This window comes from Alnus glutinosa, chromosome 4 (assembly GCF_958979055.1).
Source record: "Alnus glutinosa chromosome 4, dhAlnGlut1.1, whole genome shotgun sequence".
NCBI lineage: Eukaryota > Viridiplantae > Streptophyta > Magnoliopsida > Fagales > Betulaceae > Alnus > Alnus glutinosa.
The window spans coordinates 7242627-7254078 of NC_084889.1; the positions used below are offsets into that span (position 1 = coordinate 7242627).

Sequence of the window (11452 nt, forward strand, 5' to 3'; positions counted from 1 at the left end):
AAAACCACAAAACCATGTCACGCGCTGGAATATATTTTTACACCTTGTTGTGACAAGAGTCAAGAGATAGTGTATATGTTAACATATATAACAACGAGAGATTAGAGGATTTACTGCCAAATAGAAGAGCAAAAGTTCAACTAATGCAATTTAGTGTCTTAAAAAAAAATTTGACAAAATTAAAAAATGCATTTTTTTTTTTTAATTGAATATGGGAAAACAGTTATAAGAGAGGATCCTTCCCATGCACTCTTGATCCAGAAGGAAGAGAGAGTTGCGAATCCTAAAACCAAAAAAGGGGTGTACTCCCAACAACAGACTCAAAAGGAAATAAAATAGTGCAAAAATACATACAAAGGATAGGAAATAGGTCAAACAAGTGACTCACTCTTCTTAAGAGGCCGCAAGGTGGTTATAGAAACAAAAGATGTACAAATTAAAGCAAACCTATCTGAACCTCAACATAGAAGCAGCAACAACCATTGAAAGGAAGTTGAAACATTAAATGCACTGTCTAAGTCCGAATCAGGGGACTAAATAAGAGAGACAGACCAACTCAAAGATCGAATTAAAAGTCTCCACAACGAGATTTGACCAAGAAAATACAGGGGTACATAAACCCAAAATAGAAAGTGACTAAAACACAAAAGAAAATACAGAAACACAACAAAATAATTACCAAACCATAGCAACGGTTGGGGCACAGAGAGTGGAACATACTGACCGGCGTGTGGGACACACGCTCCAGGGAGTGGATCTCACGCACCAGTGCATGGTGGCATTTAGATCAAACTTGATTCATTTTCTTTTTCATCCGAACCATCACTATTTTGGAGCCAAGATCTGAATGGAATTCTACAAGGAGGCATGTAAGCAGGGGGTTGGCGGATGCTTGTCTCAGCGGTATCTCCCTTTTTTACTATGAAAGCAGCATTCATACCCCAAGTGAAAAATGTCACTCCAAATGACAATGCCAAAACCACACACCTGCCAAATATATTCACAATAAAAAAAAAAAAACCACAATGTTTCGAGTCGAAATATGTTTTATCCAAGCTATGTCTCTCATAATAATAATAACATCAACAACAATAACTATAAAAATATTAATAAAAAATAAATAGATAAAAACATGGATAGAACATACCAAGATTTTTTGCTAGAAATTTGATGGCAAGCCATCCATTCCTAGGAATAGCAAAGGTATTCACTTCAGGTGGATCAACTAAATTAAATCCTTTTCGGTCGGTTTTGTTGTCAAAATTCCCAAAACCCGTTCCAACCACGAAGAAGCTATACCCATGAAAATGCATTGGATGATTTGCCCCACCTGTGACGACCCTTTATATATATATATATATATATATATATATATATATATATTCAAAACATGAAACGAGTCATCGCAATGGCACGACTAAGTGTCGCTCAGCCAACATAGAAACATGCCCCATAACATGTGCCTGATATACATAGTTACATCTAAAGCGGAATAAATTATGATACCATTACACATAGCGGGAAAGCATAACTATAAATGAACCTGTTATCTAAACAAAAGTGAGCCATAACACAAGTCTATCTGTTTAAAGTTTAACTACACATTACTATTACAAAAGAATGGCTTATACAAAATAATATGTGACACACACGTCACAAGCCATATACAAAAGTACCCAGAATGAAGACACCACAGTCCTATCCCACTACGATTGTCGCTACGGGCTTCAATCGTAGCAACCAAATAGTATGTACCGGATCATCATCCGCCTCAGGAGTACGTGCAATCACAAGAATATCATCTACACGGTTGTGGTGGTATCCACATCCGCATAGGTGAAATGATGAGTTCACCGCCTTAGTATAGAACATACTAAGACCTCAGTGGTATAAGACTGAAAATTTAAATGGACTTCTAATTTTAACAAGTGTATGTGAACAGTGTGCAACAAAATATTAAATGCGGAATTAAAAGAGACAAATATTTTGTTGACGAAGTGGAAACTCAGTTAAGAGAAAAACCACTCCGGGGCAGCCAAACCCAGGAATTCCACTATTAAGAAGACATAGCTAGATACAAGCCACTAACACTCACATGTACTGATGCAGTGGTCGTACCTTGATCTCTGATGTGTAACACAACACGAACGCTTCTCAACCAGGTTCTCCTACCTAAAGGGGTCTTCAATGGAACTCCTTTACCTTAGGGTCAACCCCTAAGATAGACTTCACAGCTGATCAAATCACACACTTGGCAAGGCTTTAGAGGAAATATCACGTCTCTAAGCTGTAGAGAATTTACTACCGAATTCTGTGTTGAAAGCATGCCTCAAGCCTCTTATTTATAGGCTTAGGAAACCTAAAATCGACTAAAAAATGGAGTCTAAAACACGCGAGTCTGGACGGGAGCCTTGGGCCGTCCGGACGGGCCAAGTTTTACTTGTCCGAAAAGTATTCTAGAATTTTCTGCAGGGCCGTCCAGACGGATCCCGTCCGGACGCTTCTAGTGGCTGTCCGGATGGTCAGTTGATAGCATTTTTTGTCAGCTTTCCAACGACGCCAATTTCGTCCCAATCCAATATTTGAGTAAAAACTTATGATCAAACTACCAGAGGGAGTCCGGACGGCTTGACCGAGCGTCTGGACGGTCAACTGCAACCGCCTTTCCAATAGTAGCACTGAAAGCTTCCATAACAAGGATACGTCCGGACGGTTACACTTCGGCTGCACGAAATTACCATAATAAGGCTTGGAGCGTCCGGACCTTGAAGGCTAACGTCCGGACGGTTGAATTGGTGCACGCAATTTCCATATATGAAGCTTGATCGTCCGGACCATGAAGGCTGACGTCCGGACGGTTGAACTTGGTATGCACGTTCTTGCCTTATAGAGGACATCGTCCGGACGGAATCACACATCGTCCGGACGGTAGCAACCGTCTTCCCATAACTGTGTCTTGAGGCAGAAACCCTAATGCTTGTCAAACCCTGAATGGCGTCCGGACGGTATAACCACGTCATCCGGACGGATGCATTGGAACACTGGGATCTTCTCGAACTCTGAAGAGCGTCCGGAAGATTTGCCATTACGTCCGGACGGATGCAATCTTGAATTGTTCGAAGCTTCTACACATTGATGGGCGTCGAAGCTTCTTAAACAATTTTCCATAATTTAAATCCCAACCGCATAACTTAACACTTTAAATCAATTCAATACTTTTCACTCTTGCACTATTTCTTAAACATCATTGATATAGTTTTAACATAATTGAAACTAATCAAATTATCTCAAAGCATATAATTCATCATATGGTCGGTTCGAATTCATAAACAGTATATATATTTTTATCAATCTAATACATATAAAAATATATATTTTGCTCAGTGAGTAGAATACCCACCTCAGGCCGCTTGTACTCCCAATATCCAAACGACTCTAAGCTCAACCGTAGGGTGCCGCTAAGAATACAATACATTGCACCAATTAGCATTCTAACAAATAATCACATTAGGTAGCTTTTTGAATCACTCAAAAAGCCACATTACTAATTTACCATCAAATTCTAAAATTCCTAAACATTTATCTAAAATTTCTAATCACTTTATTAAACCCAATATTGCTAACCCATAAGCATTTTTTAGGGTTAATCACAATAATTTAGCATTTAACAAAATACCCAAAAACTAACGTCTATGGAAAAATTACCAAAGATTCACCAAGCAATGACCAAATGCTCATGAAGATCCTAGCCACTCCAAACCACACCCAACCTAAAGAAAACATCACGTTAAACTCATTTCTATAAGATTTATTAAAAATCTCCAAAAATGCAAGTTTAGCTATTTACCTCAAAACGTTCGGTCAAAACTTAGATCAGGCTTCAAGGATTACGTTATCGAAGTCGGATCAAAGATTGGGCGGCTGGATTTCAAGATATCACGGTTTTTTAGCGGAAAAACCAAGAGACAGAGAGAAATGCGCGTTCTGCCCTCTTTAATTCAGACCCCGTTTGGACGGGCATCACGAACCGTCTGGACGCGTGTGATTTAAGAAGGCCATCCTGACGAGCACTAACCACCGTCCGGACATGCGCGTTTAAGAAGGCGTACGCTACATAGCAGGCCGTCCGGACAGGCACTGACCATCGTCCGAACGCGTGTTGTTTAAGTAGACGTGCGCCACTCGTTGCAAACCGTCTGGACGAACCAAGAGGCGATCCGACACGCGTGGAATAAGGCGTCCGCCACATGATGATAAGGTATTGTTCGGACGAGCCTGTTGAGCCGTCCGGATGGGCCACATTAATTTTACTTATTTAATCCATTTTTCGCATTTATTCCATTTCCCATTCATTCTCACATATTTTCTTCTTCTATAATTTATTTCTTTGGACTATAAAACATTCTCTGAGCGTCCTATTGTATTTTCCAGTCGTCTAATTAATTTTAGTTGTTTATCCCATTGATTTTTTTTCTTCTTAAAATGGCAAATAATATTAGGGACATCACACCACCTCCCTACAAGTTGATATCTTGAAAAAGTATCTCAACTGCTTCGTTATAATTCAACACTTTCACCTTAGGGCCTTGCTTTGTTACTCCACTATAATCTTCAGTGTCATCAGATATAAAGTTAAAATAATAAGGGGGCTTGTCTGGAAAATCTGTAGTATAAACCCCCACTAATGTTCCTGCATTGAAGTCTCCAATTTAATATCATTTTTACCATATATAATAGCATGATATATACTTTGAAATTCGTTCAATGACCCAAAACAACACATAAAGGGGGGTGAATACGTGGATTTGAATACCCGTAGGTGCAAATAATTATTTGGGACTAAGCCCGTTACAAAGCCGAGTCTTACTCGATTCGTGTGGAGGGCACCTAGTACAAGTCGGGGGTTTGCTCTTTAGGGGTGGGTACACGAAACGACCATTCATTGGGAGTTATATGTGTGTGTATATATATATATATATATATATAGCAACCACACATAATATTACCAAAATTAAATAACAAGATTAAAGACAACAATTTTGATGATGTAGTGGAAACATTTGAAGAGCTCTTTGAAAGTAAAACCACTCCAAAATAACGAAACCAATGAAACCAATAGAAGATTAAACATACATTAATACGTTTATACTTATAAAACCTTTGTAGTAAAAACCTTATTACTTTGTATCCAACAAACAATTCGTTTGTCTTTTACCATAGTAGATTGATCCAGAACTCTGACCAATATTCTATTTATTCTCCTCTACCACCCGAAACTTCGGTGGCTTGAAAGTTTTTGAGAATTTGTGTGGTTTATTAAACTTTAAGAGACGTTATGAATTAATTGAAATCATAAAGATACAATAGATCTCTCTTAGCTCACAAAATAAATGCCTCAAGTACCTTTGAAAATCATGCATAAAGATGTTTATATAGGCCTCGAGAAAAACTAAGGTTTAGGTGAAAGTCAATTTTTTAAGCCACGATGAGAGGAGCTGGCATTCATAGGATTAGAGTAGCGCGTTTGAACGCATTCTATGCTTTCATATTTTCTCAATGGTGGCGTTCAAATGTTGTATGACCATTATTGCGACCGAAGTCTCGGGTCTAGCCCAATAATAGATCGTGTTTGAACCTTCTTAGATTGGCTTCTGACCGAGCTTCTTTGTGGCTCTCGAGACTTGTGACCGAGGCTCTCAAGTAGGCTTGTAAACTACTTTACTTCTTATTCGTTTGAACTTGATGCAACAACCATTGCGATCGAACGTCTTGGGAACTTGAATTTCGAATTTCTGAAATATTAAGACCTCCATCTCTTGTGACCAAGACTGCAATTGAAATTCTCGAATCTCACTTATTTTCTTAAACTCTAAGCATCAAATAAAGTCCCAACTGAACAACCCTTGCAAAAGACGGAAAAGTCGTTGCCTAAAGTAGTTGCTTATTTTTAATTAGAAATTTTTTCAGACGAATGTTATAAAATAATTAATTGTATAGATAATTAAAATCTAAATTTATTCGCTCACAAAACCTAATTCTAAGTTCACTTCAAAAGGAAAGTGCTTGATAACGGGATTCAACTCCTAAGGGCGAGGAGAACGGGCGCGCAAATGAAACATATATATATTAATGTTTGCTTGTACACTTTAATCCCACTCCTATCCTACTATTGTCTACGTTGACCAATAATGTTGTTAAAAAAATTAAGGTCCTACTACACTCTCTAATATCTCTCACATTTTTTATTCACGTAAATAAGGGTGGGATAATAGTAAAATGAGGATGTACAACCAAGCATTTATCATATATACATATATATATATAATACTACTGTATTCTACATGACAATAGTTTCATGTATCATTTTTTGCATTTAGAGACTCTCTGCATGCAAAAAAAATATAAATCAAAGGAGGCCATGGGGGTATCTTATTTGTCCACAACGGAGTTGATCGATTACTACAGCTAGAACTAAGAAATTTTACGAGTATTAATTGAAAGAAAAATACAAAAGTTTCTTTCTATAGAATATGTGTAGAAAACCGATTCGAAAGTATGCGTCAATCAAGTTAATATCATTGGGATGATAATAAGGAGATGGAATATTCGTAGCGCGCAGAAGAAGGGAATGCTTTGAAAATGCATACTTTTTTTCTTCGCAAAAATGAGACAGCATGTTTAATAAAAAAATGGAAGAGGGAAAAGAGGGAAAACCTGTAGTATGCGAGCAGTATATCAGTACTCGTAGGATTAACCCAACTTATATTATTCACACTTGTAGCGAACAGATGGCCATATCGATCTCCTGACTCCTCACATGTAGTGTTCTCACAGGGCAGGTCGCTCATTGCAAGTGTTATAAACATTCGGGTAGTTATGTTTAAGGGGACGTTTACGGGGTGGTCTTCGCTTGCTAAGCTCCGAATACTACTTGTAAAGCTTAAGGAAGATTTTAAATCCTTGTAAAAAGGAAGCCCACTTGGAAACAAAGAGGATTCTGGGAAAGAATAGTTTCCTTTGTATTGGAGGATTGCGGTGGCATTGACGTGGTCGAAATCTGTAACTACGGGATGTTGGCTCCAGAATTGTCTAGCAGCGATATAATAGGGCCCAATAGACTGATTTGTTGTGAGTAAGATATCCATTGTTTGTCCCGGGCTTATAAAAATGTAATTGGTGACTATTGGTTTGATATAATGCCCATCCATTCCAACAACTGTGAGGTTGTGTTGGGCGATTGCAAGGAAGAGTTCTGCACTAATATCTGCGTTGATTACACGAAGAAGATAGGTCTTGCCGTAACTAACCATCCAACGGTATGTTGTTTCTGAAACATTAACAATGTACAAAACGTAATGTTGTAACAAAATAGTCAAACGAAGAAGCTAGGTGCATGAGTTCAGGAGTATTCCAAAATATGAAAAACATACATTTGGGGCATGCACAAAAATCTCCAGGTTCACCGTTTATGGTGTAAGCATCTGAATGCGGCAAGTCATCACCAGTTCTAAGGTCCGTATCAACCACGGTGTGTAAATCGTCAATGTACCAGGACCCTGCATGTTCACCGAAACTGAATCAGATGTATGTTGATGTGATATTATTCATTTAAATAGGCCACCACACTCACTTTTTCTTTTTCTTTTGTATAAGTAATTAGCTTTATTGATTTAAAAGAGCCAGTGAATTAAATTGATGAATACAAAGAGGCTAGAAGGACACAATTTAAGCCCCCACAATCTCAAACGTAGGGAGATAAAACAAAACAAATAAGATTTTATTGATAGAAAACGTTGGAATGACATGTAACTAAAGGGAAAGGAATGTTGAAATTGAAATAAATTGAATCTTTTTAAAATTTGTACGTGTACTTAATTGTAAAAGTAATAAAAGATCAAGAGTTACAAATTAAGTAATTTTCCTTAAACAAAGAAACAAAGAACGTTGGAGATTTATTACAATCCCGGCCCTGCCTAAAGAAGAGGGAAGAGGGGGCAGTAAATTATAATTGTTTGTGTGGAGCAATGATAGAGCTAGGGACGGAGCCAGAAGTTCTTATGAGCAGGGGCCGGTGGTAAAAAAAAATTATTGGTAGGATAGGGACCAATAGGCTAAATTTTTAGTTTTTTAGCTTATATATATATTTTTTTGAGATTTTTTTGCCAATAGGCTAAATTTTTAGTTTTTTAGCTTATATATATATATATTTTTTTTTGAGATTTTTTTTTTTTAACTTAAGAAATTTTTTTTTTCAAGGAAATTGGGGGGGGGGGCATGGCCCCTGCCAGCCCCCTCCTCCCTCCGTCTCTGGATAGAGCTCATTCTAATGTTCTTTAAGGTCTTTCTATGCTGATATGCCACTTTTTTTTTTTTTAATAAAAACAAGAGAGAAATTAAATTGTAGTTTTTTTTTTTTTAATTAAAAATATGATGTAATGTCAGCATAAAAGATCTCAAAAAGATACTAAAAATAGCTCTAACATTTTTCATTTGTGACTTGTGAACGAGAGAGAACGTATACTTCCCGTATGAGTAATAAGCTCACTGCCTGAGCAAGGCTCTCTGTTCGAGCAACTTAATCTGGCATGCATAATGCCACTGTCCAAGTAGAGTGAGACGACCCCGAGTCCCCACACATTTCCTATCTAATTACAATGGACATGATAAATTTTTCGGAATCTCCAAATATAAAAAAATCTCGGTCCAACAAAGAAGCATACAAAAAAAATGAACCATGTTTGGCTGGAAGCTAGAAGAATATTTTGGGCTAGATTAAACTACATCCGTACTCCATGTGATAGCCGTGCCTGGGACTCTGCCATGTCGGAACTAAAACAATTTCACTCACAAAATAATGGGTTAAATATTTTTCTATTCCCACTAATAAAATAATAGAGGTAATGTGTGTAGGAGACTAGAAAAACATAAAAGAAAAGATTCTGTACGCAGTAAAATATAATATCCACGTATATTCAAATTGATCAAAAATAATAATTAAAAAAAAACCTCCACATAAGTGTTGGAGAAAGAATAGATCAAATTGTTTGTTTTAAAAAAAGAAGGGATCAAATTAAATGGTTCTAATACCAATCATTTTTAATACTTTAAGAAAAAGTAAACATTCTTTTCTCAAACTAACGCTCAATTTGTAATGTATTCTCAAATTAAATATTGCATTAACGTGTCTTTCAAACTATCAAAAAATTTTAATTTCTCTAAAATTATGAAAATACAATAAAAATAATTCAATGAAATTTGTAATTAAAAGAGTCATGAGCTGTATTTTGTATTCTCCAAGCTATCTACCATTCATTTTTTTTTTTTAAAAAAAAAAAAAAAATTAACTATTGTATCTGTAGGATCCATACCATCACCCATGTATACAAATCGATGTAGTGGTTGATTTTAAAACAATGGATATGGGAGAATACAATAATAGCATTTTTTTTAAAAAAAAATTCTAGAGATGTACGTTTTTGTCTTATTATAAAATTATAAAATATTGTTTTCTTATAAAAAATTAAAAAATTAAAAAAAAAAAAAAAAAAAAAAGGCTCTATATAAAAGGATCACATTAAATAGGTTCCGTGCATATATATGCCAATGAGAAAAGTTCGATTCCCTGAATAGTTTCATCCCTTCCACCTCACCCGGCCCCAGCCCCGGCCGGAGGGCCGTGGAAATAAAAAACTTTTAAATTAAATGCATTTTTAAACATTGTGTTTTTTTTACTATATATATATATATATATATATTACTGTTTGCCTCTTTTATTGAGACATTTTTATTCATGACTTGATGGATGAAAAAAGACGTAGCATACCAAGCACAAGGATCTCTTCTTCGTCTGGCTCGGGAAATGGACGAGTAGTTCCATTGACAGGAAAGACAACTATGGCACCATGAACACTGGCACCTGTCCACTCGCTGTGAGCATGCCACCACCTCGTCAGAAAATATGACTTCGTAGGTGAAGTTTGATCCTGGTTGAATGGGACACTGTGTGACGTACTCCGGGCCATCCGACCATGGATTTCTTGGGTTCTTAACACCATGTCACCATGCCTATAATAACCATAATATATAATCCATCCATTAATCGTATGTTTCAGTGCCCCACACACACACACACACAAACAGATTACCAATGAATGGTCACCCCATAATATCCTTGGTTGTGAACATTGTTAAGGATAAAACAGAGAATACAGAGGATAAAACAAGTTTAACACAAAATAAGCATACTAACGGCTACTAGCCGTTAGTTGAAGAACATCCTCTACAACTCAGCACACTCATCAAGCTCAGTACACTCAGCAACTCAGCATCACATTCCCAAGTCTTCGGTTGCCACAAGTAATCTGCTGCCTCAAGTAATCTGTTGCCAACACTCTTCTGCAGCATACCAACATTGCAGAATCTCGATACACAGAAAAGCATGCAAACTGTCCAACCTGCAGACCGTGTTTCAGCAAGCTATCAACTCTCAAACCATGCCTCTGTCTCACTGCTATGACAGTCTGCTTAGTGTATAAGATTAGGATTACTTAGTTGACTTTCTTAAGCATTGTAATTAGCCTACGGTTTTGTCTTCTGTACACTGGTCAAGGACCATTTTACACTGATGGTTAACCACCTGTAATCACCTATAAATTCTAATGAAATGTAGACTGTTTTGGTTAAGCAACCAAAACACTTTTCTCATTTTACTCTTTCAAACATTAACATACACGATGCCCCCTTTGGTAACCCGTATAACTGGCCCTGGAAAACTGCCATTTACAACTAACATGCTTTTTGTAGAGCACAACCGTGTGAAGTTTTTCTCTGTCAGCTACAAAAGAAGAAAAAAACATTTAGTACTGGTCAATTGTTATAACAGACATAATCTAATGGAGAAAGCAGCTGCAAGATATGTAATGCAATGGTACTGGTTCTAGGCTCTAGCGAGGAAAGTGCTCAGTAGAGATTTACCAAAAAGTCATAGAAATGGACATTGCCTTGAACCATGAGAAAAAACAATTCCACAAGAAATAGAAAGCTCAGAAAAATTATCATGGTATATTTGTTACTGAGATTCATTTTCGGAGCTTTTCAACACCCCAAGTCTCTGTTTCTTTCCTATATCTTATTCACCTCTTAGATTGGGTCCCTTTTTTTCTTTTTCTTTTTCTTTTGGGAAAAATACAATTTAGCCCCCCCAATTACCATCGATTCTCTCGATGGCACCCTAAACTACCAAAGCTTGGATTATGGCCCCCCAAACTATCAGCTCCTTGTCTTTTAGCCCCATCCGTCAGTTTGTGTCGTCATTTTAGATGGAAATGAGTCACGTGAACGACACACGACTTTTTAAGACCAAAAAGTTCAAAAATGCCCTTCTACAACTCAGACCGATTTCCAAAAGCCGGAGGGGAAAACTGTTCCGAGTTACCGCACATTCCCACCTTCT

The 11452-nt window shown here is 37.1% G+C and overlaps 1 pseudogene; it reads right to left on the bottom strand.

Moving 5' to 3' along the window:
• Positions 1 to 782: 782 nt before the first annotated feature.
• Positions 783 to 11082, bottom strand: LOC133866083 (putative laccase-9; annotated as a pseudogene).
• Between the last annotated feature and the right edge of the window lie 370 nt (positions 11083 to 11452).